Source organism: Cervus elaphus, chromosome 29 (genome assembly GCF_910594005.1).
Source record: "Cervus elaphus chromosome 29, mCerEla1.1, whole genome shotgun sequence".
Lineage (NCBI taxonomy): Eukaryota > Metazoa > Chordata > Mammalia > Artiodactyla > Cervidae > Cervus > Cervus elaphus.
In genome coordinates this window covers 48,501,973-48,527,629 of record NC_057843.1, presented here as the reverse complement: position 1 = coordinate 48,527,629, position 25,657 = coordinate 48,501,973, and the positions used below count along the sequence as shown (strand labels likewise).

The following is a 25,657-nucleotide window of genomic DNA, read 5'->3' as shown; positions in this document are numbered from 1 at the left end:
AATCATTCATAATATTTAAATGAGAGGCATCTAGGTCACCGCATACTTATAAAACAAAACTGAAATGAAGTGAACAGAATGTCATATTACTTTCATTTTTTTCAGAGGTAGAGAAATAGAGGTTATAATTGATAATTTATATTAATATTATTTTTTTCATTATATTTGGTTCTAGTAAATCATCACTTCTGAAAATAATCACTTTTTCTTCTTTGAAGTTCTTTATTAATCATCTGTAAAAATATTTCCATAAAGATGATAAAAAGAGCAATGGAGTTGTTAAATAGAATATATATATATATATATGTATATATATATATATATATGCAGTTTGATTTACTACAAGTGTGAATGGTCTGGAGCAATCTTGTTCTTACCCTTTTACAAATCAAAGCTCTTTGAACATGCAATTTTGCAGAGCTTGCTTTCAGCACTAGATTTTTCTCTTTGTATTCTCTAAGGAGAATTTTTAGAAAATAGAATATTATTTCCTCTTGGAAAGGTACATCACTACATGGGATATTAATTAAATCCAAAATTTTTTCTTAGAAGGATTCATTTTGTTAGAATCATATGTTTTTGTGAAGAAAGAAAAATTAAAAAAGATACACCCCTTGTCCCAGACAACACTTACTAGCAACTTTTAAAAAGTATGTATACTATTGGATTTTATCAGCATGCCTTATTATTTGCAAACTTGCTTTAAATTATGTTAACAAGGGAACATTCCCTTTTGTGTTGATAGTTTATTATAGACAAAAAACTGCCTATATTAAAGAAACTACTGTAATAACAACAACGAAAGATTCCTCTTTGTAAATTCCTTTGAAACAGAGTTTTGCTTAAAACAATCTTTTGTAAAGATGATGTGACTTTTAAGAAAACTATTGTAAGCTTACCATCTTTACATTATATTAACCATTACATCTAACCCTTGTGAAATCAATCTATCATTAAAATTATGTCTTAAGTTCATGCTGTCGGAGCAACTGATTTTCTTTTGGGGAATGCGTGAACACTGAAATATATTATGCCATTAGAAAACCATGAAAGGAAACTATACTGATAGGTTATTCCCTATACTGTATATAATTCCCTCCAAGTCAATCTAAGATAAGTCTCACAGAAATAAAATGAAAAAATATCCAAGAATACCCTGGATAGGTTATATCTGCACAGCCTATTCTCAGAGATGTATAAGGGTACTATCATTGTCACTTGACACTCTAGTGAGTTTTTGATACTGAATAGGGAAGGTTCCATAACTCTTATAAATTTAACCTGTAAGACAAAGGCACCCAAGCCTTGGAAAAATGAAAAAGTAATTTTGGATGCAAAATATTATTTCTTCAATGTAAGGCACAAAGATGTTTTCTATGGTATACATTACTCTAAAGTGTATGGTAGATTTGGACTGGCAAACTCTTAGCTTGGACTCAGTTGGGCTGGCAATGTGAACATGTTCATTAAGCACACAAGAAGATTTGACAGTTGCCTGGCAAGAGTCAAAATGGTAAAGTGCTTTTCCTTATTCCCTCTCAGTCACCTCATGCTAAACAGTCCTGAAAGGAAGAGCTGTCTATTCCTGCAACTCTCCAACCCTATCTGTTGAGTTCCTTAAAAATGTACCGGTCGTCTATAATGTTCCAGGCATTGTGCTCGGTGTGGCGTGCAGAGGGTGTTAGGAGGAGCAACAGGAGAGCAAGTCTCCTCTTTTTAGGTGTTCACTGCTCTATCTGTATTGTTTAGCACAGTGGCCAGCACACATTAAGGTGGGGTGGGAAGAGTTTCAAAAAATTAAGTATAAGAAGGATTCAATAAATGAAGGAAAGTCCCTAAAGCACACTAAACATGACTATAATTTTTTTGGTTTTCTACCCTTGAGAGGTAACATCTGACTTCCTCTTGAACCTGGACTGGTCTTAGTGACTTACTTGAAAATACAAAGGTAGAATTAGTAGTGTGGGACTTCTGATGGTAAGTCATAACAAGCGATGCAGCCCCTCCTTGTCCCCATTTGAACAACTATTTTGAGAGCCCTGAGAAACCCTTGAAGAAGTCCTGCCGTTCTGAGACCACTCTGAAGACAGGTCATTTGTAGGCTCTCCAGAGGGAGATATCAGCAGAACCAAGTCTTCCAGTCAACCCCTCCAAGACACCAGACAAATGAGAGGCCAGCTTAGGTTGTCCAGACTAGTTCATGCACTGGTTGATATCTAGCAAGACTTCAGACAATGACGCATAGAAGAAGAAAATTGCCTAGATGAGTCCTGTCCAAATTCCTAACATGCGACATTGTGGGACAATAAAATGGTTCTTATCTTAAATTGCTAAATCTTGGTGTGGTTTATTATCATGTGTGGATGTGAGAGTTGGACCATAAAGAAGGCTGAGTGCCAAAGAATGGATGATTTCAAACTGTGGTGCTGGAGAAGACTCTTGAGAGTCCTTTGGACAGCAAAGAGATCAAACCAGTCAGTCCTAAAGGAAATCAACCCAGAATATTCATTGGAAGGACTGGTGGTAAAGCTGAACCTCCAATACTTTGGCCACTTGATGTGAAAAGCTGACTCATTGGAAAAGACCCTGATGCTGGGAAAGTTGAAGGCAAAAGGAGAAGAAAGTAGCAGAGGATGAGATGGGTAGATAGTATCACCAACTCGATGGACATGAACTTGAGCAAACTCCCGGAGATAGTAAAGAACAAGGAAGACTGGGGTTGCAAAGAGTCGGACATGACTTAGCGACTGAGCAACAACACCACCAATGTTATACAACAGTGGGGCTTCCCAGGTGGCTCAGTGGTAAAAATCTGCCTGCCAGTGCAGGAGACGTGGGTTTGATTCCTGGGTTAGGAAGATCCCCTGGATCCTTCCTGGAGAAGGAAATGCATCCCACTCCAGTATTGTCATTTGGGAAATCCTATGGAAAGAGGAGCCTGGTGGGCTAAGTCGATGAGGTCACAAAACAGTCGGACATGACTTAGCAACTAAACAACAATGACAACGACAACAACACATTATACAACAATAGATAACTGGGATGGTCCCCCAAAGATTACAGTTTAGGATGGGAGTGAAGAAAAGGTAGAGAGTTTTAGAGATTTAGATGAATGAGCAGATATTTATAACCCAAAGTACTGTGTTCCTAAATCAGAGTTTTTCATAGTGGGATATGCAACTGCCTAGGGGAAATGATGAACCCAACCCAGGAGTCTGAGTGTTTACGCCTTGAAAGAAATGAAAACTAAGCTAATGCACCCCTTCTGACAGGGAGATGGGTGAAAACACCCCACATGACACTTTCTCTGTTTTGATTTAGATCATTTAAATTGTATTCTTCAGAGCTTCTCTGAGGGATGTTGGAGACTGGCTATACTGTACAAGGACATAAAACTTGGAATCTGGGAGTTGATTATCTAGAATTGACCCTTGGTAGAGAGTGAGGCAAAACAAGGCTCCTTTTTAAGTGTTTGGTATCATGGAAGCTCTATGTAGAGGATTTCTTTGCAGTATTTGAAGACCAGTATTTGGGGGCAATATCTGGAGTACTGTATAGCCCTTTCAAAGCTTCCTTTCTATTGTTCTCTTAAGTAAAAAGTTCATGGTTCCCTTTTAGATAAACTATTCAGAGTTTGTGAACACAGAGGTACTTAAATTAGTAATTGGGCGAGAATTGAAGATTTTTAAATTAGGGCTTCTGGAAGATTACAGACATATTGCAAATTAAATTTGAAGGTGGTTAATCTGCTTTTTCTACTGTGAATAGAGCAACCTAGAATTTTAAACCATGATCTTTGCAGCATCTCCTACTTACAAATTTACAAGGTCTATATGTTCCACAATTCCTACTTGTCCTAAGTATTAAGTGCTCAGGTCACATTTTAGTACCATTTAACAGTCCCAGAGATCCTCATACTCAGCTTCCAGTGGAGAATGAAAGCTCTGCCTCTGGGCACCAGTGGATTCTCCCTTGAACTGGAGGTCCCTGGTGGGCTCCGTTAGGCTTCATTGCAGACTTCCCCCTGGATGCTCTACAATTGTACTTCTATGGCAACATAAGAAGTAGAATTTACATCTCTTCCTACTGATGAGTACACTATTGTTCTCAGATGTTGAGGAGTGATCAGAGACTAGCTACTCAGTCTTTTTCAGAGTTCAGACAGAGTGACTGAGCTTGCCTCTTCTGTGTCATTTAATTTTTCTATTTTAGTTTTAGTATGGCTTGAAATGGAGGTAAGCAGGGACAGTTTTTCAAATTGATAATCAAAGTGAATATCATTACATGATTATGACACTGGACTGGATATTTAGTTACCAAAAAAGACTATTCTTGCACCAAATATGATGGGAGTAGTTTTCAGTCTACAAGGACTAGAAGTGCTAAATCTAGAATTACTGTGTTACTTGTAAAATGTGCCTGAAATGGGGAGTAGGGGAAAAAGCTTTCTTCTTATGGAAATAAAATAATGGGGACTTTCAGAGATTGATGCTATTGAGCTTGGGAGATAGCAAGACTGCCTTGGCTGTAGCTGAAGGGTGATGCAGGTGAGTGGGACTTCACCCTAACTGGAGAAGAAAGTGGGGAGGACCTGCAATGTCAGAGTAGGAAGTTTGGAGGTTGTTTCAAGATATTTGGGAATAATGACATATATACGACTAAGGAAGTAATAAAATTAATGCACTATTTTAAAATCAGCTTGAGAAGGTATTTAAGATATATGGGAAACTGACTACATGCTAAATGGTTTTTATATGCTATTTAATTTAGCAACACTATCAGAAAATATTAGTCCCTTTTTATAGATGAGGAAACTTAACTTTGAATTGATGAATAAACTTGGCCAACATTACATACCTAGCAAGTGAAAGAGTTGGAATTTGATCCCAGTTTACCTAATTCCAGAGACCTTGGTCTTTCATGAAGCTAGCCATGCTATCTAGGAATGAGTTAGTTAAACCACAGAAGATTTGGTGGGAATGGCAAAGCAATGACAGAACCAAGAGATATCTGGAAGCCAGACTCAAAAAGTCTTGAGACTTAGCAACAGATGTGGAAAGTAAGATAGAAAGATGAGAAGAAATTAAAGTTTCTTCCCTAGGTAACTGGAAGAATATCATTACTAGAAAAAATTTGAGTAGCAGTTAGATCAAGGAGAATATTATCCCTAAACACTTTTCTAGTATTCAAATCCTGTCTCTCTCTGCGTGAGTTTGGCTTTTTACAGTCTGATATTACTGTAGTGAGAGGCTCACCTTGAAGTAGCAAGTACTTAGCTATTACACACTGGGAAGATAATTGGGCAGGAAGTTAATTTGTTATATTTGATATGGCAAGATGGTGAGCTGGGGTGAACTAGGCCTGGATTAGGAATCCAACTAACAGGAGACATTCCAATGAAGACCATCAATGACACCAGGCATGCTCGGAAAGAAAACTGATCCAATGAAGAACTTTCATCTTGTTGTACCTCAGCCCATCTGTCAAGCTCGTCCATCATTTTCTCCTCTGTCTTCCCATTCCTGACCCTTCTGCCCTGTTCACTATTACTTGCACAGCTCTACATTAAGCATTCCATTTGAACACGTATTTCCTCAACAGACCTTTAAGCTATAGCACCTCTTCTTTCATTAACATTTATGTAGAGAGAGCCCTGCATTGACTTAGCCAACATGCTAAAAGCAAGTTTTGTTAATCTTTATTATTGCACATATATTCCTAGAATCTTTGGATTTTAATTGACCAGTGAGGTAATTATGCTTCCAAGCTATAGTTCTGTCTCCATGAAGTAAGCATGCATGCTGTGCTAAGTCCCTTTATTCGTGTCTGACTCTTCAGGACCCTGTGGACTGTGGCCCAACAGGCTCCTCTGTCCATGGTACTCTTATATAATTGGAATGCTATGATGCCTGGTGTCCCTGAGAATAATCTGAACCTAGGTTTCAACCAATCTCCCCATCACTATAGAATGTTACCTCTGGCTATATTTTAACCCCGGGCTCATCTTGGTCAGCACCATATTAGATTCTAAATCAGAGTGGTTACATTTAAGTTTAGTTTCTAATATAGTTCCAAAGACTTCATTCATTTTTCCCAATCCTAAGAAAAATAGAGAAACTTGAGATAAGATTCAAGTGGAAATTTATAACAGGAATATAGAAAAATAATTATTGACTTTAACTTACAGCATATGGGCAAATAGCTTAGAAGGTATAAAAACATCTTTGGGCTGCAAAAGTGAGGCAAGAGAAGAAAAAACTTGAAATTGATAGCAGTATTTAAAGTTCTATGATGAAATAGATCTCCCTTGCTATTGACTCTGAGGTTACCCCTTTTGACTGATGCACTCTTACCAAGTGCTGCTTTGCAGGTGGTTAACCTATGCAGAAGAAATCATGTGACCTAATTAGTTTTTTCAGAGTATACTATGCAGAACTGATAAAAACTGCACTAAAATGTGCAGAACTGATGTGAATTGTAAAGGGTAGATAAATGCAAATACTATATTAAAACATAAATTACTTTTTTACATTGTTCTACTTTTTATTGTGACTTATTCAAAGTAGACTTTCACTGTATTTCAATTGCAACTAGTACCCTAGACATCTTGCTCTCCATTTTCACTCAAAAATCTTCCATTATTGAAAGCAAATTGAAATACATAACTTATTTATCCTCTTTGCTTCAGTTCCTTTATAAAAGCCAATATGTTCACATTTATCTCAACATGGTTACTTCTTCATCTCTTACTTTATGCCTTGAGAGAGAGGAAAAAGAGGGAGAGGGGGAGAGGAAAGAATGCAAGTGTGTGTGTGTGTGTGTGTGTGTGTGTGTGTGTGTGCGCGCGCGCAGGCGTATGCTGAGAACTAGGCCTTTCATAAAGGAAAAAAAAGACCTAAACACTGGAAAACTTAGAAACAATATTCCTCTGAAAGTAGTATTAATGAGCTCAATATTTATTATTTGAATGACTGGGTCTTTCAAAAAATTAATTCTATCAAAATACTCAGATGAAATTTTAAAAAACTTCTAAGTTAAGAACTTTCTGTTAAAAAACATACATAAGTGCAACAGGAAATGCAAAGAATCCCCATCTACCAGGTTGTGTGCTGCACTGTGCTAAGTGGCTTCCGCATGGACTGTAGCCCACCAGGCTCATCTGTCCATGGGATTCTCCAGGCAAGAATACTGGAGTGGGTTGCCATTTCCTTCTCCAGAGGATCTTCCCGACCCAGGGATCGAACCCAAGTCTCTTAAGTCTCCTCCATTGTCAGGCAGGTTCTTTACCACTAGCGCCACCTGGGAAGCCCTACCAGGTTATTAGGCTTTAAATAAAAATCCTAGGTTGTGTGTGAAAAAATAGGAGGATGAGAAGCATAGTATATTGATAGCCCAGAACTTTGGGAGAGCTTCCTTTCTTGTTTAGGAACTTACACATTTTTTTTTTTCTCCGTGTCTGAATATGCTCCTAAGGAAAAAATTCTAGCACTAATTCACACGATTAGAAAACGGTTGCTTTTTTAAGCAGTGTTTCTTCTGATGAGTATATTTGTGTTATAACAGGGTTTACTCTTTTAAGCCATGTGGGTGAATCTTCCAAGGAGGGATTTCCAGCATCAGTTGACAGATAGAAGAGATCCTATGGGGTAAGTAGTAAGAGGATTCAAGGATGTTACCTCCTTGCAGAAAGATTCCTGTGCCCTGGATTGGGAGGATGACTCTGTTAGTGAAAATGTGTGGTCAGATGACTCAGGGAAGCAATCTGTCCCTTCCTCCCATGTTCTGGCACTGAATAAATTCCTCCAAACCCTGACACAATCCTGGGGACAAGAATGAGGTTAAAATATCCTATCAGCTTGTTTGGAAGGGGGGTTGAAATACAGTAGAGACTGAATTGAATTACAAGTTAGAAGGAATAATTCTGTGCATATTATACTTTTCAGTCTGAGACTTGGATTCTTTCTATAAGATGCGTTTCCTTCATTCAAGGAACTTATATTCTAGGATGTTTTGATATAATGATTTTTTAGGAGAAATAAATAAATATGTATCATCATTAGGAATCTGATGATAAGAAAATAAATTTAATTCATTCCTTACCAGTAGCTTTCAGCATAAGAATTTCCAGAGTATATTTGTAAAAGCACACCATTACCATCCGACTATTAGCAGAGAGGAGACTCAGTAAAATGCATACACCTGACTTTAGTAGAAGGGAGTTCTGGTTTCAGATACACTTGACTGTGTACCTTTTGATCTTCTGATGGTATAAATACATACAGGGCACTTGGGAGCTAATTAACCTAAAATCTGGTTATGCTATTCATCAGCAGATGGGCCTTCAATTTAACTTCGCTGCAGAAAGAAAATACAGTGATATCTCAATTATCAAATCACCTAAGAAGTAAATTGCTTTGAGTATACACCTATTCCTTGTTTAATGACTTTAACTCTTTTCCGAAAAACCTGCCACTAAGTGAAAAGTCAAAACCCTATTAATTCTAGTAGGGAAATTTATGAAGAGTTCCATCCCAACTTCAAATAGACAAACATCACTGAACAATGGAAACAATTTAATATAAGTAGGAAATAATCACTTAAGACAAATACATATAATTTGTATCTTAAATGCAATGTAATAGCCAACAAAATAAATGAGACTTCCAAGTGGTTGGTGGTAGGTAAGTAGAGGTGGAAAGGGGCATCCTTAGAAAAGGCAGTTTTCTTTCTACATAGTTTTATTTGTCACTTCTTCAACCTGTTTGGGAGCTGGCAAATAATTATTCTATACTGAATGTGCACTTATGAATCATATTAGTAGACAGGAAAATACCTTCTGTCTGAAATACCACTTCTTAAAATGCATTCATATAGTGAGGTTTTGGGTAAAAATGTATCATTGTATCAAAAAGAGTGAGATATAATAAATTTGCTGGGGTTTTTGAGAAAGTTCTTCCTCATTCTTCTGGGAGAGATATTGGAAGTGATCCCCTCTCTCTTCTTAGGGAAATTATTGATGACCATGAGTCCTAGGGCCACAACAGACATTTCAGATACCAATGTGAGGGTGTAGCTCACCTAGGAAGAAGACAAGACAAAAGCTCATGGAAGGAGGAAGAGCCACTGAATTAAGGCAGTTTTGTATGAAGTCACTCAGAGCTGATGGCTTTCAAATACACACAAGCAAGATTCTAGACAAGGACGCTGGTAGAAGAATCATATCAAGGGCAAATCTAAGGGACAAACAGTCCAACAAGAACATAGATCCTAATGGGAAAAGATGCTCAATACACCATATCATGCATGTCCAGATTGGATGGGTAGGCGAAAGGAGGAAGAGGAATGCTGGGATCCAGAGACAGGTAAATATTTGCCCTCCATATGATCATGGTAATTTTTTGTGGTTTACCTATGAAGGAAGGCTAATTCCCACACTAGTTCAGAGGTTTGACTGTTACTGCTCAGACCCTTTCTAAAGAAAACAATCACTGATAAATTGAAGTGGAGTTATTAAAAATGTGTCAATACTTTGAAAGTCAGTTGGGATGAGTGGAATAGTCCCTGGTATCTTAGGACTTTGGATATGGATAAAAATGTGATGGATTCTGACTAGGGCTTTATCATCATTCCATGGATTAGGAAGTTGGTCAGTGGTGACAACAGAGGCTAAAAGAATCATTATCTTCAAATATTCTCCTGGTTGAGTCTATCATATTGTGTGAAATTGGCATCAACAGTTAGGTCATAAACAACATTTCTGTTGAAATGCAGATTTGTTAACAGAGAAATACATTAAGCTCTCAGTTTCAAACTGATCATTGAGACCACATAAGGCCCCAGTGCAAATTCAAAGAGACACTGTAGGATATTTTAAAATTCAGGAAAAATACAGTAATGTCTGTTGGACATCATGTCAACTACTAGCTCATTGATGACTGTATTTGTTTCAAAGAGAGTAGTACAGTTCAATCTGATTATACAATTTGAGAAGTTTGTGAAGTGCCCAATGGGTGCTAAGCTTTTAGGACGTAAATGCTTTTGAAGGTGTGTGGACCTAAGTATTTAATAAATGGAACTGTAAGATATTACTTTTGGCCCAAAGATGCTGTGAAACAATTACTGAGACAATTAAGGATGCCATGAACCAAGACAATAGGGGACCCTCTGCATTCAGCTATGATCACTTATTAATCATTTAGCAATCTTTTAACCACTTAGAGCCCATGAATATAGCCAAGGTTTTTATGAGGAAGAGGGACACAGAACACCTCCTTAGCAAGAGTGTGGGATTTCAAAGAGGGCTTCCTGGAGAGTCATGAAAACTTCAGGTTCCAGAATAGAACAGAGAGACAATAACAACAAAAAAAACAAAACGTGGTTAGTGAACAAAAATGACCTTTGTGATTTTTGTCCAGGGTCAAGTTTGGTACTGTGCTGATGGCACCCAGGTCTTGTCTGATATGGAACATATTTCTGAAGCTTGAACTAGACTGGAATGTCTTTAAACAGAGCAAGGCCCATGAGCATTTGTTTATTATATTCTAGTTTTTTGTTTGGCATTGATTTTCTCAGGCTCAAAATTAGATATGCCTTTAACATACTTTTATGAAACAGTCATTTTTCTTTATAAAAGGAAGTCAAAGCCACTAAAATATTACCATAGAAAGCAGAATATGATTTAAATATCTACTGACAATAAGGTATCTCCCTTTCTCGTGAGTTATATCAGAGGAACAGGACCCTAACTATCCAATGTCTTCCGTACTCCAATCTGGCAAGATATTCTCAGGGTTACCTGTTACAATATAACTCCATTTTTCTCAGCTTCTTAATACAAATGAACACCATTTTCATGTGCCAAATTTTGGGGTGTAAATATTCCCTGTGTTCAGGTTAAAAACCTGCAATTCCTACCCATGGCTTTGCTTAAACTCTTGTATTTCATCCAGAAATATTGTACAGTTTAACATTAAACAATAGTAGAACACTTGGGATTTCTTATCAACTTATCCAGACATTGATGGAAGACATTCATAAACAGGAATTTTTTTTCCTGGATGGATTGAAAAAATTCTAGTATATCAAAAACTTTCCTTTAGATTATTCTCTTTTAAGTTATATCATCATTACTGGTTCATCTGCACTTTTTCTCTCCATATCTGTCAAACAACTGAAATGATTTTGTGGGATTTCTTTCCTCCATGTTAAATATAGGCTTTTTAAAAAAAACCATTGCAATTGAGCATGTCATTTATCCTTCTGCCCATTTTTCTTATATTAAAAGGTCTCCTGCTGGAATTTAATTTCAAGTTAAATCTTTACCCCACCCTCAGGCTGTGAGTCTGAATTAAATAAATCCCACTAAAAGTAATAAACCACTCTTAGCTGTGGTCTTGTGATATCAGTTGTCAGCCTGTCAGAGCAAATCTGAGTGTTAAATTCACTGCCTCTGCTAGTGAGGAAAGAATCAGTACACCAAAAAGCCCAGGATGGCAGAACTGCTATAGTCACTTTAGTTTCATCTCAGCAGTCGTACTTAAACATGCAAGAAAATATCTTTGAAGATGATTTTTTTGATGACGCTCTTTTAAAATTCATATTGATGGTAAAACATAAAGGCTCAGCTTTGGTTATTATACTTTATTTAGTAATGTTGTGAGCCTGTGAGATCTGTTAACAAGAAGGTAGGATTCTTTGTGGGGGGAGGAAGGACAAAACAGGAGTATTATACTAACGGGGATTGATGAATTTTAGATGTAAAGAGCTAGTCAGGGCTAGTGTCTAAATATAGGATTGAAAGGTCAGTGATTTGAGACAAGGAGGCAAAAAGAATACATGTCATCCATTTCCTCTTGTGAAAATTTGCGAGGAAATTAATCCACAAAACACAGTGATGCTCAGATTTCCAAATAAAATGCTCTGAGAAGGGGCAAAGGACACCCTCCCTCAATGGACTCCCTTCAAAACCCTGTCTGAGATGCGGGGACACTGGGAACGATCCCAGTACCAGGCTGGATTTATGGGTGTGACTAATCAAAGGTGACAGCTGGCTTCAAATCTGTTGGCTTGTCATTCAGTGGACCGATTTACAAAATACTTGTTTACCCTTAAAGCACTGAGGTTGTCCAAAAAGCAAAGTCTCTCTCTCTTTTTTTAAACGCTAGTTTCTCCATATTAAATTCTGAAGAGTTAAAGTTTTATAAAAAGCCAAAAATCAATACTGTCAGTGATTTGGTGTTTTTAAAGAACAGGACAACAGCTCAGCAGATTAACTTCCTCCTCTCCATGGATAAGCACAATATTGCCTTCTGCAGAGACAGAGCTGTAGGAATTCCCGAGGGTGGGGGAGCTGAACACAGACAATTCTCTGAACAGATTTCAATAGAGTTCTGAGATGATAGACATTCCCCAGTAATTTTTATAGTTGCAACTCTCATATTTCCATAGATGTAGCATCTTTATTCAGTCAGGAGCTGGGCATACAGTTAACACTAATGCCTAGTAATTCCTCAGACACCTCCTTCCAACCTTTTTAAAACTCTTTTTACTTCCTAATTTGGAAATGGTTCTGGGGAAATATGACTTTCTTTCCTTATTTGAAGTAAATTTTGATAGTCAAAACTTATGATACTTGATTAATTACACCTGAAAATTTCATACAAAGTCATATCTTTCTCTAACCTTATGAAGAGATTATTTTCAAAATACAGTAAAATAGTTTTCAGCTTGTCATAACAAAGAACAATGCATCATATCTATATCCATTGCAGAATTAGACTTTTCAGATGGTGGAAATATTCTTTCACATCTGTAATGAGATTATTTAGTGGTAGTAATTTGGATTAAAGTCAATGGACTTTGTACTCTAAGGCTGGGCTTTTCATTTTAAATGATTAGATTACAATTGTTAGGAGTTTTTAAAACTTATAAACCTGACTGATATATTTTAATTTTCATTGTATTTGTTTATTTAGCAGGTTATCATGAAAAAATGATGGAACTTGTAACTAGAGATCTGGCTTGAAGTCCAGCTACTCCACATACCATCCATTTAAACTCAGGCTAAATTTACCGTGCGGAGCCTCAGTTTACTCATTTGTACAATGGGGTCATAGTGCTTTCTTTACGGGATTACTATGAGGATTAGTAAATTATACATGAGGCAGCTGGCTGAGGGCCTTTCATGTGTCTGTCAGATGCTCCCTTCTGACTCTGAATCTGCAGTAAGTTTTATTGGCTATGACAATTCAAATATATTTAGCTGAAATCCAAAAAATTAGAGTGTAGAGAATTTCCCATAGTAGGGGCATATAAATGATGATTTGAGTAAAAGGAGAGATTTCAAAAATATTTGCTTGCTGAATAGTGAACTTGAGATCATGAAACTCAATTTCAATCTTGATGAAGATCAGTCAGTTTCAGGGTTAAACTAGGAATATAACATTTGCAATTTAATCCATTTATTTACTCAATAATGATGTACCACTAACCCATCATGTGCTAGAATCTCTGCAAGGCCTAGGGGCCTAACAGTGAGCAAAATCATAGCCAAACTGCTTACAGAACAGTCAGGAAGGAAGATAAGAAACTTGAAAAACAACAATGGTGGTAATATATGGAAGTACATGGGGCTATGGGAACAATCAACAAATATTGACTACAGTCCACAGGGGGGTTCCATGTCTACACTCCTATTCCTCCCTCCCTCCATATTTGTCATTACTTTCTATCCTTATATCTCGTTCCCAATTTATTTATGATGAAATATTCCCCTTCAGGGAATATATGAGGACATTAGCACTTTCTAATGCTTTTGTGAGGTATTAACTAACTTTACAACGACAGTTTAAGCTGAGACTATAACATGTAAGGCTGTATGTTGTCTGTGAAGCTTGGTTGTCCAGAGACCCTCGAAGCATAGAGTTCTAAACTGTAAGTAATGCAAACCATCTTCTTGGCCAGCATTCACTTCTTTTGACATGTATATTCTGCTCAATAATCTAAATTTTCTTCCCATGTGAACTTGGAGATCCCCCAAAGTGTTTTAACTGTAAAATGATATCATATTTGGAAAATAATCAGCTAACAACACTAGGAACCCCATAATGACCATATAGTCTCCAGAACCAAAATAATGATACGATGATTGTAAAAAATATAAACATCTAAAGTTTATTGAGCACTGACTATGTGCTGGGTCATTGTTCTAGGAGCTTTATACCAACTCTTCAGATAGCAGTTACCAGGCACATTAACAAAAGATAGCAGGCTTTGGTCACAATCTTCACCGCTGTGACACAATAGACAAATTTTACCTGGTATCACCAAAATTAGAAGAGTGTACTGTTTGGAACCTAGAGGATAATCTGATTTTCTGGGCAAGAATTTTCATAATGGAGACGAGAAGATGTAAGACAGAACAGCTAATGATTACCATGTTCATCTATTGAGCCTTTGGGGCATGGTGAATAAATTTATTTCATAAACTTTAAAACATCCTCTTTTATCATAAACCATTGATTTTGCCATTCGTTTAACTCAGTATGGCCAAAAGGGACATGTCTGGCAATGTTTTGAGTTCCCAAAATATGTCTCTGTGATTTTTGTTTTATAGGGAAACATAATTTTGATTTAGTAATTTAAAAATCTGTCTGCCAGACTTTTTAGGAAACTGAGGCAAACAGTATATTTAAAGGCTGTTGTATTCTTAATTTATAACAAAAAATGTATTTATTCATTTTGAATGATGACAAACATGTGTTATACCTCTTTGTATCTTTCTAAGAGTCCAGCCTAGCACCACCCACATCACCGATATCTAACAGACATTCACTGATGGCTTGGTATGTGATTTCAACTTAAAGATTTCACTCTAGTTAAATGTTAAAGAGATGCTGCACTCTCATTTTCCTTTCCCACAAATACTGATGTCTTCTGAGGATCAGAAAGTCTTTGCCTTAAAAAAAATTCCTATTCTTCATATCAAATTTTGAGTTAGAAATCTTTTCTTTAATGTTTTGATGGCCCTGGGTACATATTTCAGTAATTCTAAATCAAACAATCACAGAATATGAGAGCTGGATGAAACTTTCTGCAGCATTGTATCTGGGGATTACAAACTCAAATGCCTCCAAGGGTCAGGCAGGTAACATAAATATGTGAATCTGACTGTGCTTAAGATCATGGGGAGGGGGAAAGCAAAGCCTGTAGCAAACTAGAGACTGCGGAACTTGTAAAATTCAAACCCAATTCTGATAGAAAACAGGGCTGAAGGCTATGTTTGGTCCACTAGCTACCTATTTATAAACACTGAGGCTAATCCCTTAATTTTAACTGTCAGTGCATTTAATCCTGCATCTCCCACTTTTGCAGGGGGTTGGAATAACATCATAGAGTTCAGGGTCAGAAATAGTCCTAGAAGGCACCCACTCAGCCTAACAACCTTAAACAAACTTGAACTTAAATCACATGGCTTGTGTATTTAGACTTTGTGAATTATTATCTAAGTTAATATGCAGGGGCAGGGGAGAGAGCTTTAAAATTACTTCCATTTGTGCTCTCTAGTTTTTGAAATAAAGATGTAGAAATCTCTGGTGAATTTCTTTATGTGTCTTTCACTGGCTTTGAAGCCAGAAAAACGAAAGGCTTACCTTCTATGAGCTATGTCACCTTGAACAATCTGCTAAATTCACTGAGCTTCATTTTCCTTGACAGCACACCTGGTTTATTTACCACAAAGTTAGTTTTGAGATTAAATAAGATAATTTCTGTAAAGTGCCACACACAAAGCTTGTTCATATTTGATGATCAGAAAATGTGTTTCCCACCTTCTACTGCCCTCAGCCTCTTCTTTTTCTCCTTTCTCCTGTATCTGGGCCTACCACTTCTTTAAACCAGTTGGTAATAAATTGGTCCCCATTCTGTCCTTTCACTCCAGCTGAGATCATCAATAGTGTTGTAGTTTTTGTAACATATTGTTGGGTGAATCTTTTTATATAAAAAAAAATGAATGTAAACATTTTCTTTAAGGAGCTTCCTTGGAGATGTACACCCTGGGTTAAATAACAATTTGTATTTTTCAGAGAACATTATTATTATTATATTTATTTTTTGTGGTTAATGTCTCTTTCCTCTTTGTACCTTTTCTTTCAAGAAAAATACAATGTTCCAGAAGACCTCCAAATGTGAGGGGGTCTTTAAATGTTCACTGTAGGAAATCTGGGTCTCTCAAACTAGCACTGGTGATTTGACAGGGTAAGGAGTCACTCTGTTATTATTTGTACTTGTTATCAGAATGACTGCAACCTAGAGTTCCCCCTAGATTCTCCGGAACAGAAGCCCAGCTAAGTGATCTGTTTCAAGACACCGCAGCTTTTTAGAATTTTTAAAAAAATTAATGAATTTGGTTAATAGTTATGTATGTTTTGTCATTCACACACACAAAAAGCAAAAATGAGAATAGGCCTGCTAGAGGCTTAATTAGTTTAGATCGGCACTTTGGGTAGATGGGGCAGACTCTCTTTTCAGACTTTGCCAGTAGGTTTTCCTTAGACATGAATTAATTTAATTTTATGAATTAAAACTGAAGTTCTGCATCCTTTCCTTCCTCCCTGAGAGACCCATGACTGTCGATTTGTGTAATATACCTGGTATGATGTATCTTTTGTATTCTTTAGCAAGGAAGAGGAACTCAATGTGTTTTTCCTACAAAACTATACTTCATTGAGAAATCAACATATCAGCATTTGTTATGTCCTTGGTATATTTTTCATTTCTCTGTAATCAGTAAATCTTGTGTGTGCATGCAAGCTCAGTCACGTCTGACTCTTTGCAGTCCCATGAACTGTAGCCCGCCAGGCTCCTCTGTCCATAGAAAATTTCAGGCAAGAATATTAGAGTGAGTTGCCATTTCCTCCTACAGAAGATTTTCCATACCTAAGGATCGAACTCACATCTCTTGTGTTTCCCGCATCGGCAGGTGAATTCTTGGGTTAAAAAGGACACGTTTGTTGTCCTTGCTTACCTTAAAGATATTCATATTACTTATCTACAATTCTGGCTGCCATTATCTATAGGCAGTATTCAGTTTTCTTCATAACTTCTGGCCACATATGATCAACATGTTTTTTTGACAGCCATTCAAATGAAGGGTACAAATAACCTCTAAAATATCATGTTAAAATTGGGCAGAAAACCTTCAAAAATGGCTTGCAATGATCCCTCCCCCTGGTATTCATACCCTTGACTAATCCCTTGCCCTTGAATAAGGGTTGGAGCTAGTGTTTTTCTTCTAATGAACATGGCAAACATGATGCCATATCAGTTCCAAGATTAGACCATAAAAGTCTGATTTCTGTCTCACTGACATGCTCTCTTGCTTTCCCATTTCAAAGAAGCCAGGTGGTGTGTTGAGAACTGCCTTTTAAAGAGGTTCAAGTGGCAAGGAACTCAGGGTGACCTTGGGTAACAGTGGGAAATTGAGGTTCTCAGTCCAACAGCCTGCAAGAAACTGAATCCTGCCAATAACTACTAAGTGGGCTTAGAAGCAGATCCTACCCCATTTGAACCTTCAGATAATTGCAGCCTGGGCCAATGCCTCCAATGCAATCTTGTGAGAGACCCAGTGCAGAGGACCCTGTTAAGATATATCTGGATTTTTTTCTGGACTGAGAAAAGCTCTGAGATTATAATTGCTGTTGCTTTAAACCACTACATTTTGGGGGTAATTATTATATAGCAATAGGTAATAAGTATTTCCCTATAAATATTACTTTCCTCGCTTAACAATACACTATGGAAATCTGTTTAAATTAATTGATATAAGTTTGATTCATTCTTTCTAATAGTGGCATAATATTACCTGGTGGAGATTTACTGTTTTTTGTATTTCTTTATGGCTAGTCATTAATGCCACTCTATTTATAATTGCTAAATGTTTTGAAAATACAATTAGAGATTTATTATCTTACTTTCTATATTTCAGATGTTCATTTAGAAACTGGGAAAAACAGACAGATAAGAAAGTATACTAAAGAAACCACCTTTTTATTCCATAATTAAATGTGGATCGAGTTATAGTTTTAAAACAAAATATTATTACATCAGAATTATATTTTGTTTTTTGTTTGTTTGGAAGGAAACACTTGGACACTTTTTAAAAATGTAAAAATAAAAAGAAACACTTGATTTTAACTCAACTAACTAGATAGATTCTTGTTAAATTCCCTTCAGAAGTATAAAATTAATGTAATTATTTAATCTTATGATAGAAGGGATGCTAAAAACCACCCAGTATAATCACTTATTTAATATTTTAACTCCCATTAAAAATTTGCCATTGAAAGATATTTTAAACAGTTATTTATAATTTTACTAATAAAACAAATGTATATTTGTGTAAAAATGTAAATATATGAATTAAAACTGAAGTTCTGCATCCTTTCCTGCCTCCCTGAGAGACCCATGGCTGTTGATTTGTGTAGTATACATGGCATGATGTATCTTTTGTATACTCTTGAAGGCCTTTAATTCACTCCCATTCCAGTATTCTTGCCTGGAGAATCCCACGGACAGAGGAGCCTAGCCGGCTATGGTCCATAAGGTTTCAATGAGCTGGACACCACTGAAGCATCTTAGCACTTTATAGTGCTTTATGATTGATGATTAAGCTTAAAGAGTGGAGACAGATATTTATTTCATGTTTTGTTATTTTATACTTATATTGAGCTAATTTTATTTTTTTTGTTATTTGAAATTAATATTATTTTTACTTTTATATTAATGAAATGATGTTAGTAGCTAAGCTGGCAAACAAAATTCCTTCCATTTAAAGCATCTCTAAGTACCTCTCACCTAAGGAAATGTTTTCAAACCATGTGAAGCTGAAACTTTGCCTGCAAACATTTCCACTGATAATCACTTTCTTAGTTTAAGTAAGGACTAGATATGTTTTTTTAACACTCAATGTCCTAATGCCTTTAAAACAAATTTTTTTTTCAGTCTGAACGTCAAAAACACATTTTAGAAACGCCTGTTAGTAGAGTAAACATTTCAACCAAAAACACATTTGAACTGTTAAATTCCCTTGGTGAACCAAATGTTTTGCTTCACAAATGGTTTTTAGATATGTCTTGGTTCCAACTCTATTTCTTCTGAAACATCACTGTGAGGATTTCATAAATTAAGAGCCCTTTGGGAAGCTATTTACAGAGCACCTTCTTTGTGTGGACTGCCAAGACAGGTGCTGATTCAATGATAAATAAATACTACACACTCCCAGCCTTTAAGGAACATGTTATGAAAGGGAAGGAACAGAAAAATATCAGGTGATAAATCCAATATGATGTAGCAAGTCAGAGTCAGTAATTCATTCATTCGTTCATTAATCCATTGATGAAATCTTATTTTTGTAAGCTCTTTGATGGGCCAGGCATTATCCTACTATAGCTCTGGCTTCTCTGAATTAAGAAGAGACATGCAAAGGAACACAAAGAGTTGATGCCCAATCTCCATAAACAAAGGAGATCAGGACAAGCTTTCTGAGAGATAACACACCAGCCAGGACTTGAAGGAAAGAAGGCAGTCACCCATAAAAAAAGAAAAACATTATCAGCCAACCTGAGGCACCAAGAAAAGTATTGCCTATTGGAGAAATACCGAAGCACATTTGGGTGGTGGCCATTGTGGATGTGGAGGACAAGCTGGGAGAAGCAGACAAAGACCAGGCCTCGGAGGACTCTGCAGCCTATCTGTAGGACAGTAAGAACCAAGAACTTGAACAACAATGTTCTTGCTGCATCCCAGCTGCTTACTAGTTCAGTGATGATAAATTTAGTCTTCTTACTACCTTAGTAACTTTTGAAAAAGAAAATATGATAAATTTTCAATGGAATGGAAAAAAGAATGTTCAGCAAATTGTGCCCAGTAATATATTGGTGGTTAGTCACACGTGATGTCAAAAAGGTCAGAATAAAGTAGATCAAGTTTACACTCAGTGGTCTGGTTTATCCTATAATTTGGTGATGTGGCAAGGGCTTTGCATGCTATTTTAACAATGTGAGAGTTTTCCACAATACCTTTGATTTAGATTTACCAGCAAAGAATTCATCTGACAGCAGTATGTACAATTGGTTAAAGTGATGATGACTTTTGAAAACTTCTATAGAGCTGTGAGGACTTCCCTGGTGGTTCAGATGGTAAAGGATTCATCCTTAATGTGGAAGACCTGGGTTCATTCCCTGGGTTGGGAAAATCCCCTGGAAGAGGGCATGGTAACCCACTCCAGTATTCCTGCATAGAGAATCCCCATGGATGGAAGAGCCTGGCGGGCTACAGTCCAAGGGGTCACAAAGAGTTGGACACGACTGAGTGACTAAGGCCAGCACATAGAGCTGTGAAGATTTTAAAATGTTGTAAGGTGAGTCAAAATTGTATACTACTGTTTAGGGATTATCAATGTGATGCAAACACTCCATATTTTGGTCAGATTTTCATTGTTGAAAACTAACAGCAGAAATTTGGAAAAAGCACATCTCTGGGCCTTAGTTTCTATAAAACTAAGGGAACTGGGTAAACATCGCTTTTAGTCTTCTCTAGTTATAAAATTATACAAATCAAAATCATATACTTTGTGTGTGATAAACATGCCCTTCTGAGTAACAGAAATATGTAGTAGCTCAGTTACTGGCACAGTTGTTTGTATCAGTATATATTAAACATCAATTTTATATTTACTACATACTTACAATGTTGAAGTAGTATTATAGGTAATGGGAATATGATGGCTGTGTTCATTTGTACTAGTTATCAAACTTTTCTATCTTGCTACATTTTATGGGTGCTTGGCAGAATTGTGACTACTTCTGGCCAATGAGTTGTCAGTGAAACTCAAAAGTCATTTCTTGAGGATAGCAATTGAATGCTAGCTTGGTGGCTCAGTTGGTAAAGAATCTGCCTGCAATGCAGGAGACACAAGTGATGCAAGTTCAATTCCTAGGTCAGGAAGATCCCCTGGAGAAGGAAATCGCAACCCACTCCAGCATTCACAGTCCAGGGGGTCGCAAGAGTTGGACGTGACTTAGTAACTAATTCACCACCATTAAGATTCTCAAGTGCTCTTTTCCTTTCCCAGGAAAATTACTGATGTTCTAGATAATAGCTATTCCATCAGCCTGAGTTCTGGTGAACCCTCAGCTGCTATGAATATACAGAATGAGTGAGAAATAAACTTTGTTTTAAGCTCTTTAAATGTGGGGCTTGTTTGTTACTAAAGCCAGACTTACTGTATCCTAATTGACAGAATGGGGCGTGAGACAAATAAGGCCTCTGTTCTTATGGTGCTTACAGTCTAGCAGGAGGTAACAGATAAGTAAGTAGAAACACATAAGGCAATTGCAGATAGAGAATGGCTAGAATAGATTACAAATGACCTGGAAGTCTGCAGCCTATCATGTGACCTCATCTCAGAGCTTTCCATCTGTATCTTTGTAATCCATTTGTATCTATTCTCTCTGTGTTCCCTAAACAGGCTGAATTTATGCCCATTTGTTCAGGGCCTTTGCACACACATTCCTTCTGCCTGAAATGTTCTTTCCCCAGATCTTTGCCTGGTTGGTGACTTTTCATCCTTCAGGTCTTGGTTGGAAGGTTTTTTTCAGAGATGTCTTTCCCACACTGCACCTTCCTATATTCCCTCACTAGTCTTTACCCTATTGCCTGTTAGAAAAGAGTTGCTTTCATAGCACCCATCATTATTTGAAATTTTTTTGGTTTTTTAATCTGCTTAGTTATTCACTATTTGCCTCCTTCCTCTATGTTGTAACTTTATCAAAGGAAATCAGTCTTGTCCACTGTTTTATTCTAGTCTTCTAAAATAGTAATGAATACATAATAAACTTTTGTTAATGATGAACTAATTAAATTCATATTCTGGTTTCAACTAGATTATTTCTTGTCAAATTCACCTAAGAGAATTGTTTCTTGGCACGCTACACTTTGTTTTTAGCCTTAAAGAAACTGATTGATACACACAGCAAAATTTACTTGAACTATTTGACTCATTGGTCTGCCACTACAGAAAATATCAGCTATTCAGCTGGCAGCAAAGAACTGAGAACTGGAAGTTTAGTCCCATTTATGACACTAAAATGAGAAACCAAGGTGTATTGCGAAAAACTGTGATTTTACAGTCTGGATTTCCATTCATTCTATCTGGATATGCCATATAACGTGAAAATCTTAGTAAATCATCAAGTTACTTTTTTCTTTTTTATACCATCGTGTTCATATCATGCCCTGCCCCACTGTCCTAGGATTTCCACGGGGGAAGTGGCAGAACAAGAAGCAATGTCCTGAACTAGGAATGGACAGGAAGCAGTGCCTCCTTCCCTGTCATTCCCTGGTGGCTCAGATGCTAAAGCGTCTGTCTACAATATAGGAGACCTGGGTTCGATCCCTGGGTTGGGAAGATCCTCTGGAGAAGGAAATGGTAACCCACTCCAGTACCCTTGCCTGGAAAATCCCATGGATGGAGGAGTGTGGTAGACCACAGTCCATGGGATCGCAAAGAGTTGAACACGACTGAGCGACTTCACTTCACTTCACATACACCAAAGTATAGGATTATAGCTCCGGGCTAGGTTTCCTCATGCAGTCCTCATTTGGTTGCAAACAGTTTATAAAGTTTTTCCACTGACAAGGTCAATCTCTCAAAAAGCAAGTCATGGTGCACTCATTTTTATCATTTATGCCTGTAACAAACATTTTCCAATAATCAGCTATAATGGTTAATTTTATGTTTCAACTTGACTAGACTGAGGGACGCTCAGATAGCTGGTAAAACATAATTTCTGGGTGTGTCTGTGAGGGTGTCTTCAGAGGAAATTAGCATTTGAATCAGTAGACTGAGTCAAGAAGATCGTCCTCACCAACAAAGGTGAGCATCATCTGAGTCACTGAGGATTAGAGGATTGAGGATTAGAAGAAAAAGGCAGAATAGAACAAAAAGGTAGAGGAAGGGTGAATTCTTGCTCTCTGCTACCCTCAGATATTGGTGCTCTTGGTTCCTGGGCTTTCTGACTCAGATCAGGATGTACACTATTGGCTCCTTAATCCTCAGGCCACTGGATGGAAGAAATCACACCACCAGAGTACCTTCTTCTCCAGTTTGCAGACCGTAGAACTTTCTGGCCTCCATAACTGCGTGATACAATTCCTATAATAAATCTCCTCATATATGACAATTTAACTATTTCTCTCTCTTATTTGTTGTGTTTTCTTGGAGAACACTGATTAATACACTGGTTATAGCCAGGTTGTAGCTAAATTTTGGTCTATATTAAGAATTATGAAATGCAAGATTTTAAGGCAGTTATTTATTTATTTATTTTTTTTTGATGTCTGATCTTATTTATTTGTTACTCTTAGAACATCTCATTTTTGACTGGACTCAGACTTAGAAGTAGAAGCTCTCAGAGAGGACAGCCTCCGTCTCTTGGCAATCTGTTCCTGCCGTTTTTCTTTGGCCTCCTTCATTCTCTTGGCCAAAAGTTTAGCATATTCTGCAGCCTCTTCTTTGTTTTTCTTAGTACGCTGTTTCTTCAGAGCAATACGCCGGCGTTTGTGTTGCAGAACTCGTGGAGTCACGAGACGCTGAATCTTGGGTGCTTTAGTCCTAGGTTTCTTACCTTCTTTGTTTAGGGGCTTTCGCACAACATACTGGCGGACGTCATCTTCTTTAGAGAGATTGAAAAGTTTGCGGATTCTGCTAGCTCTTTTGGGACCCAGGCGACGAGGCACTGTAGTATCAGTGAGTCCAGGAATATCCTTCTCCCCTTTTTTCACAATGACCAAGTTGAGAACACTCAGATTGGCATCCACAATGCAACCCCGTACAGATTTGCGCTTTCTCTCTCCAGTCCTCCTTGGTCTGTAACAGGAATGCCCCTTACTCAGTAGCAGGCGAACTCGGCCATGGGTCAAGACACCCTGCTTCATGGGGAAACCCTGCTTATCGTTCCGCCACTGATTCGGACCACATAACCCTTCCATTCTTCACCCAGAGCGTCAGCAGCAACTTCTGTGGCCATACGCTTCTCGTAGAAGGTACGAAGTTTTCGTTCATCGTCCACTTCAATGAGCTTCTGGCAGCCAGTGGCCGGGAAAGAGATGTTCAGCTTCATTCTGAAGTGGCCGACAGCCTCCGAGGCGCCACGAAAAAGAGACCCCTTAAGGCAGTTATTGAAGAGAACCAACTTAACAGCTGTCCATTCTAAAATTATTATTGTTTAAATTGCAAAGCCACTATACCACACTTTAGCCAATCTATAAGTATTAATATTTTTGAGTCATCAACAGCCCAGTTTATTAAAGTAATTAAATATCAGTATTTCCTGCATTCCTCTTCATCTCATTACTTTTAGTTCTAAGTTTCAAATAAATTTCAAATAAGTTCTAAGTTTACTTTAGAAGATGATGAGCATAAGAGCAAACAATATTAGCAATCCAAGGATGTCCTTATTATTTGTCATTATTTTCTTTCAAAACTAATTAAATAGAAATAATATTTTAATCTTTTATTCACATGCAGCATTGTTGATACTGGGGGTGTAATAAAGTAAACATTTAAATTTTTCATTCAAATGCTAGACCCAGGCCTGGAAAATAAAGTTATTATAATATTAAATAACTTTTATTTGATTTTCTTTAAACATTAATGCCCACTACTTAAAGAATCTCTCCTTAAATCATTCAAATGAAAAAAGAAGAAGCAATTGATTTTAGTAAGCAAATAGCAATATAAAACTCAATAAGAAACTTACCTTAAAAACTACAGTATATACAAAAATTTTGAGTAACATTCACATTTGAGGGAATATAGATATGTGAAGGAAAGATTTACGCGATCTAAGCCAGATCCAACCAGTCCATCCTATAGGAGATCAGGCCTGGGTGTTCACTGGAAGGACTGATGTTGAAGCTGAAACTCCAATACTTTGGCCACCTGATGCGAAGGGCTGACTCATTGGAAAAGACCTTGATGCTGGGAAAGATTGAGGGCAGGAGGAGAAGGGGACGACAGAGGATGAGATGGTTGGATGGCATCACTGACTCAATGGACATGGGTTTGGGTGGACTCTGGGAGTTGGTGATGGACAGGGAGGCCTGGCATGCTGCAGTTCATGGGGTTGCAAAGAGTCAGACACAACTGAAAAACAATGATCTGTTGCTAAGATATTTAAACCTATTATTATTCAATATTAGTTTAAATCCACCTTCATGATTTCAGGTCTTTATTTTCCCTATTGCTGACTGCCTTAACAATATTTTGCTTTCTGAAACCAGTAGTGAAGGTTTAAAACCCATGCAGTAGTTTCTTCTCATAGTCCAAGGAGAAACTTCTTTTTCTCCTTGATTTAGAAGTAACTCACCTCAAATCCTTGATCCAGATTTTTACAGTTCAGCTCAAAAAACAGTTCAGTTAGTTATCTGTGAGAGTGCCTGCTCCTTAATAATCTCTAAACTAAAACAGCCATTATTCAAGAATTTAGTTTAGTTGAAATTACAATTTTTACTTGCTTCGTTAAATTTAAAGAAAACCTTTACTCTGTTTAATAGGTTTATTATCCAATTACGGGTACACAGCTGGAAATATTCATAT

At 37.2% G+C, this 25,657-nt stretch overlaps 1 pseudogene across 1 annotated transcript; it reads right to left on the bottom strand.

The window, feature by feature from the left end:
• Positions 1-23,383: 23,383 nt before the first annotated feature.
• On the bottom strand, positions 23,384-24,221 carry LOC122686181 (annotated as a pseudogene). Its single transcript, XR_006338643.1, has one exon. The product of XR_006338643.1 is annotated as a 40S ribosomal protein S6-like (transcript).
• Positions 24,222-25,657: the final 1,436 nt, after the last annotated feature.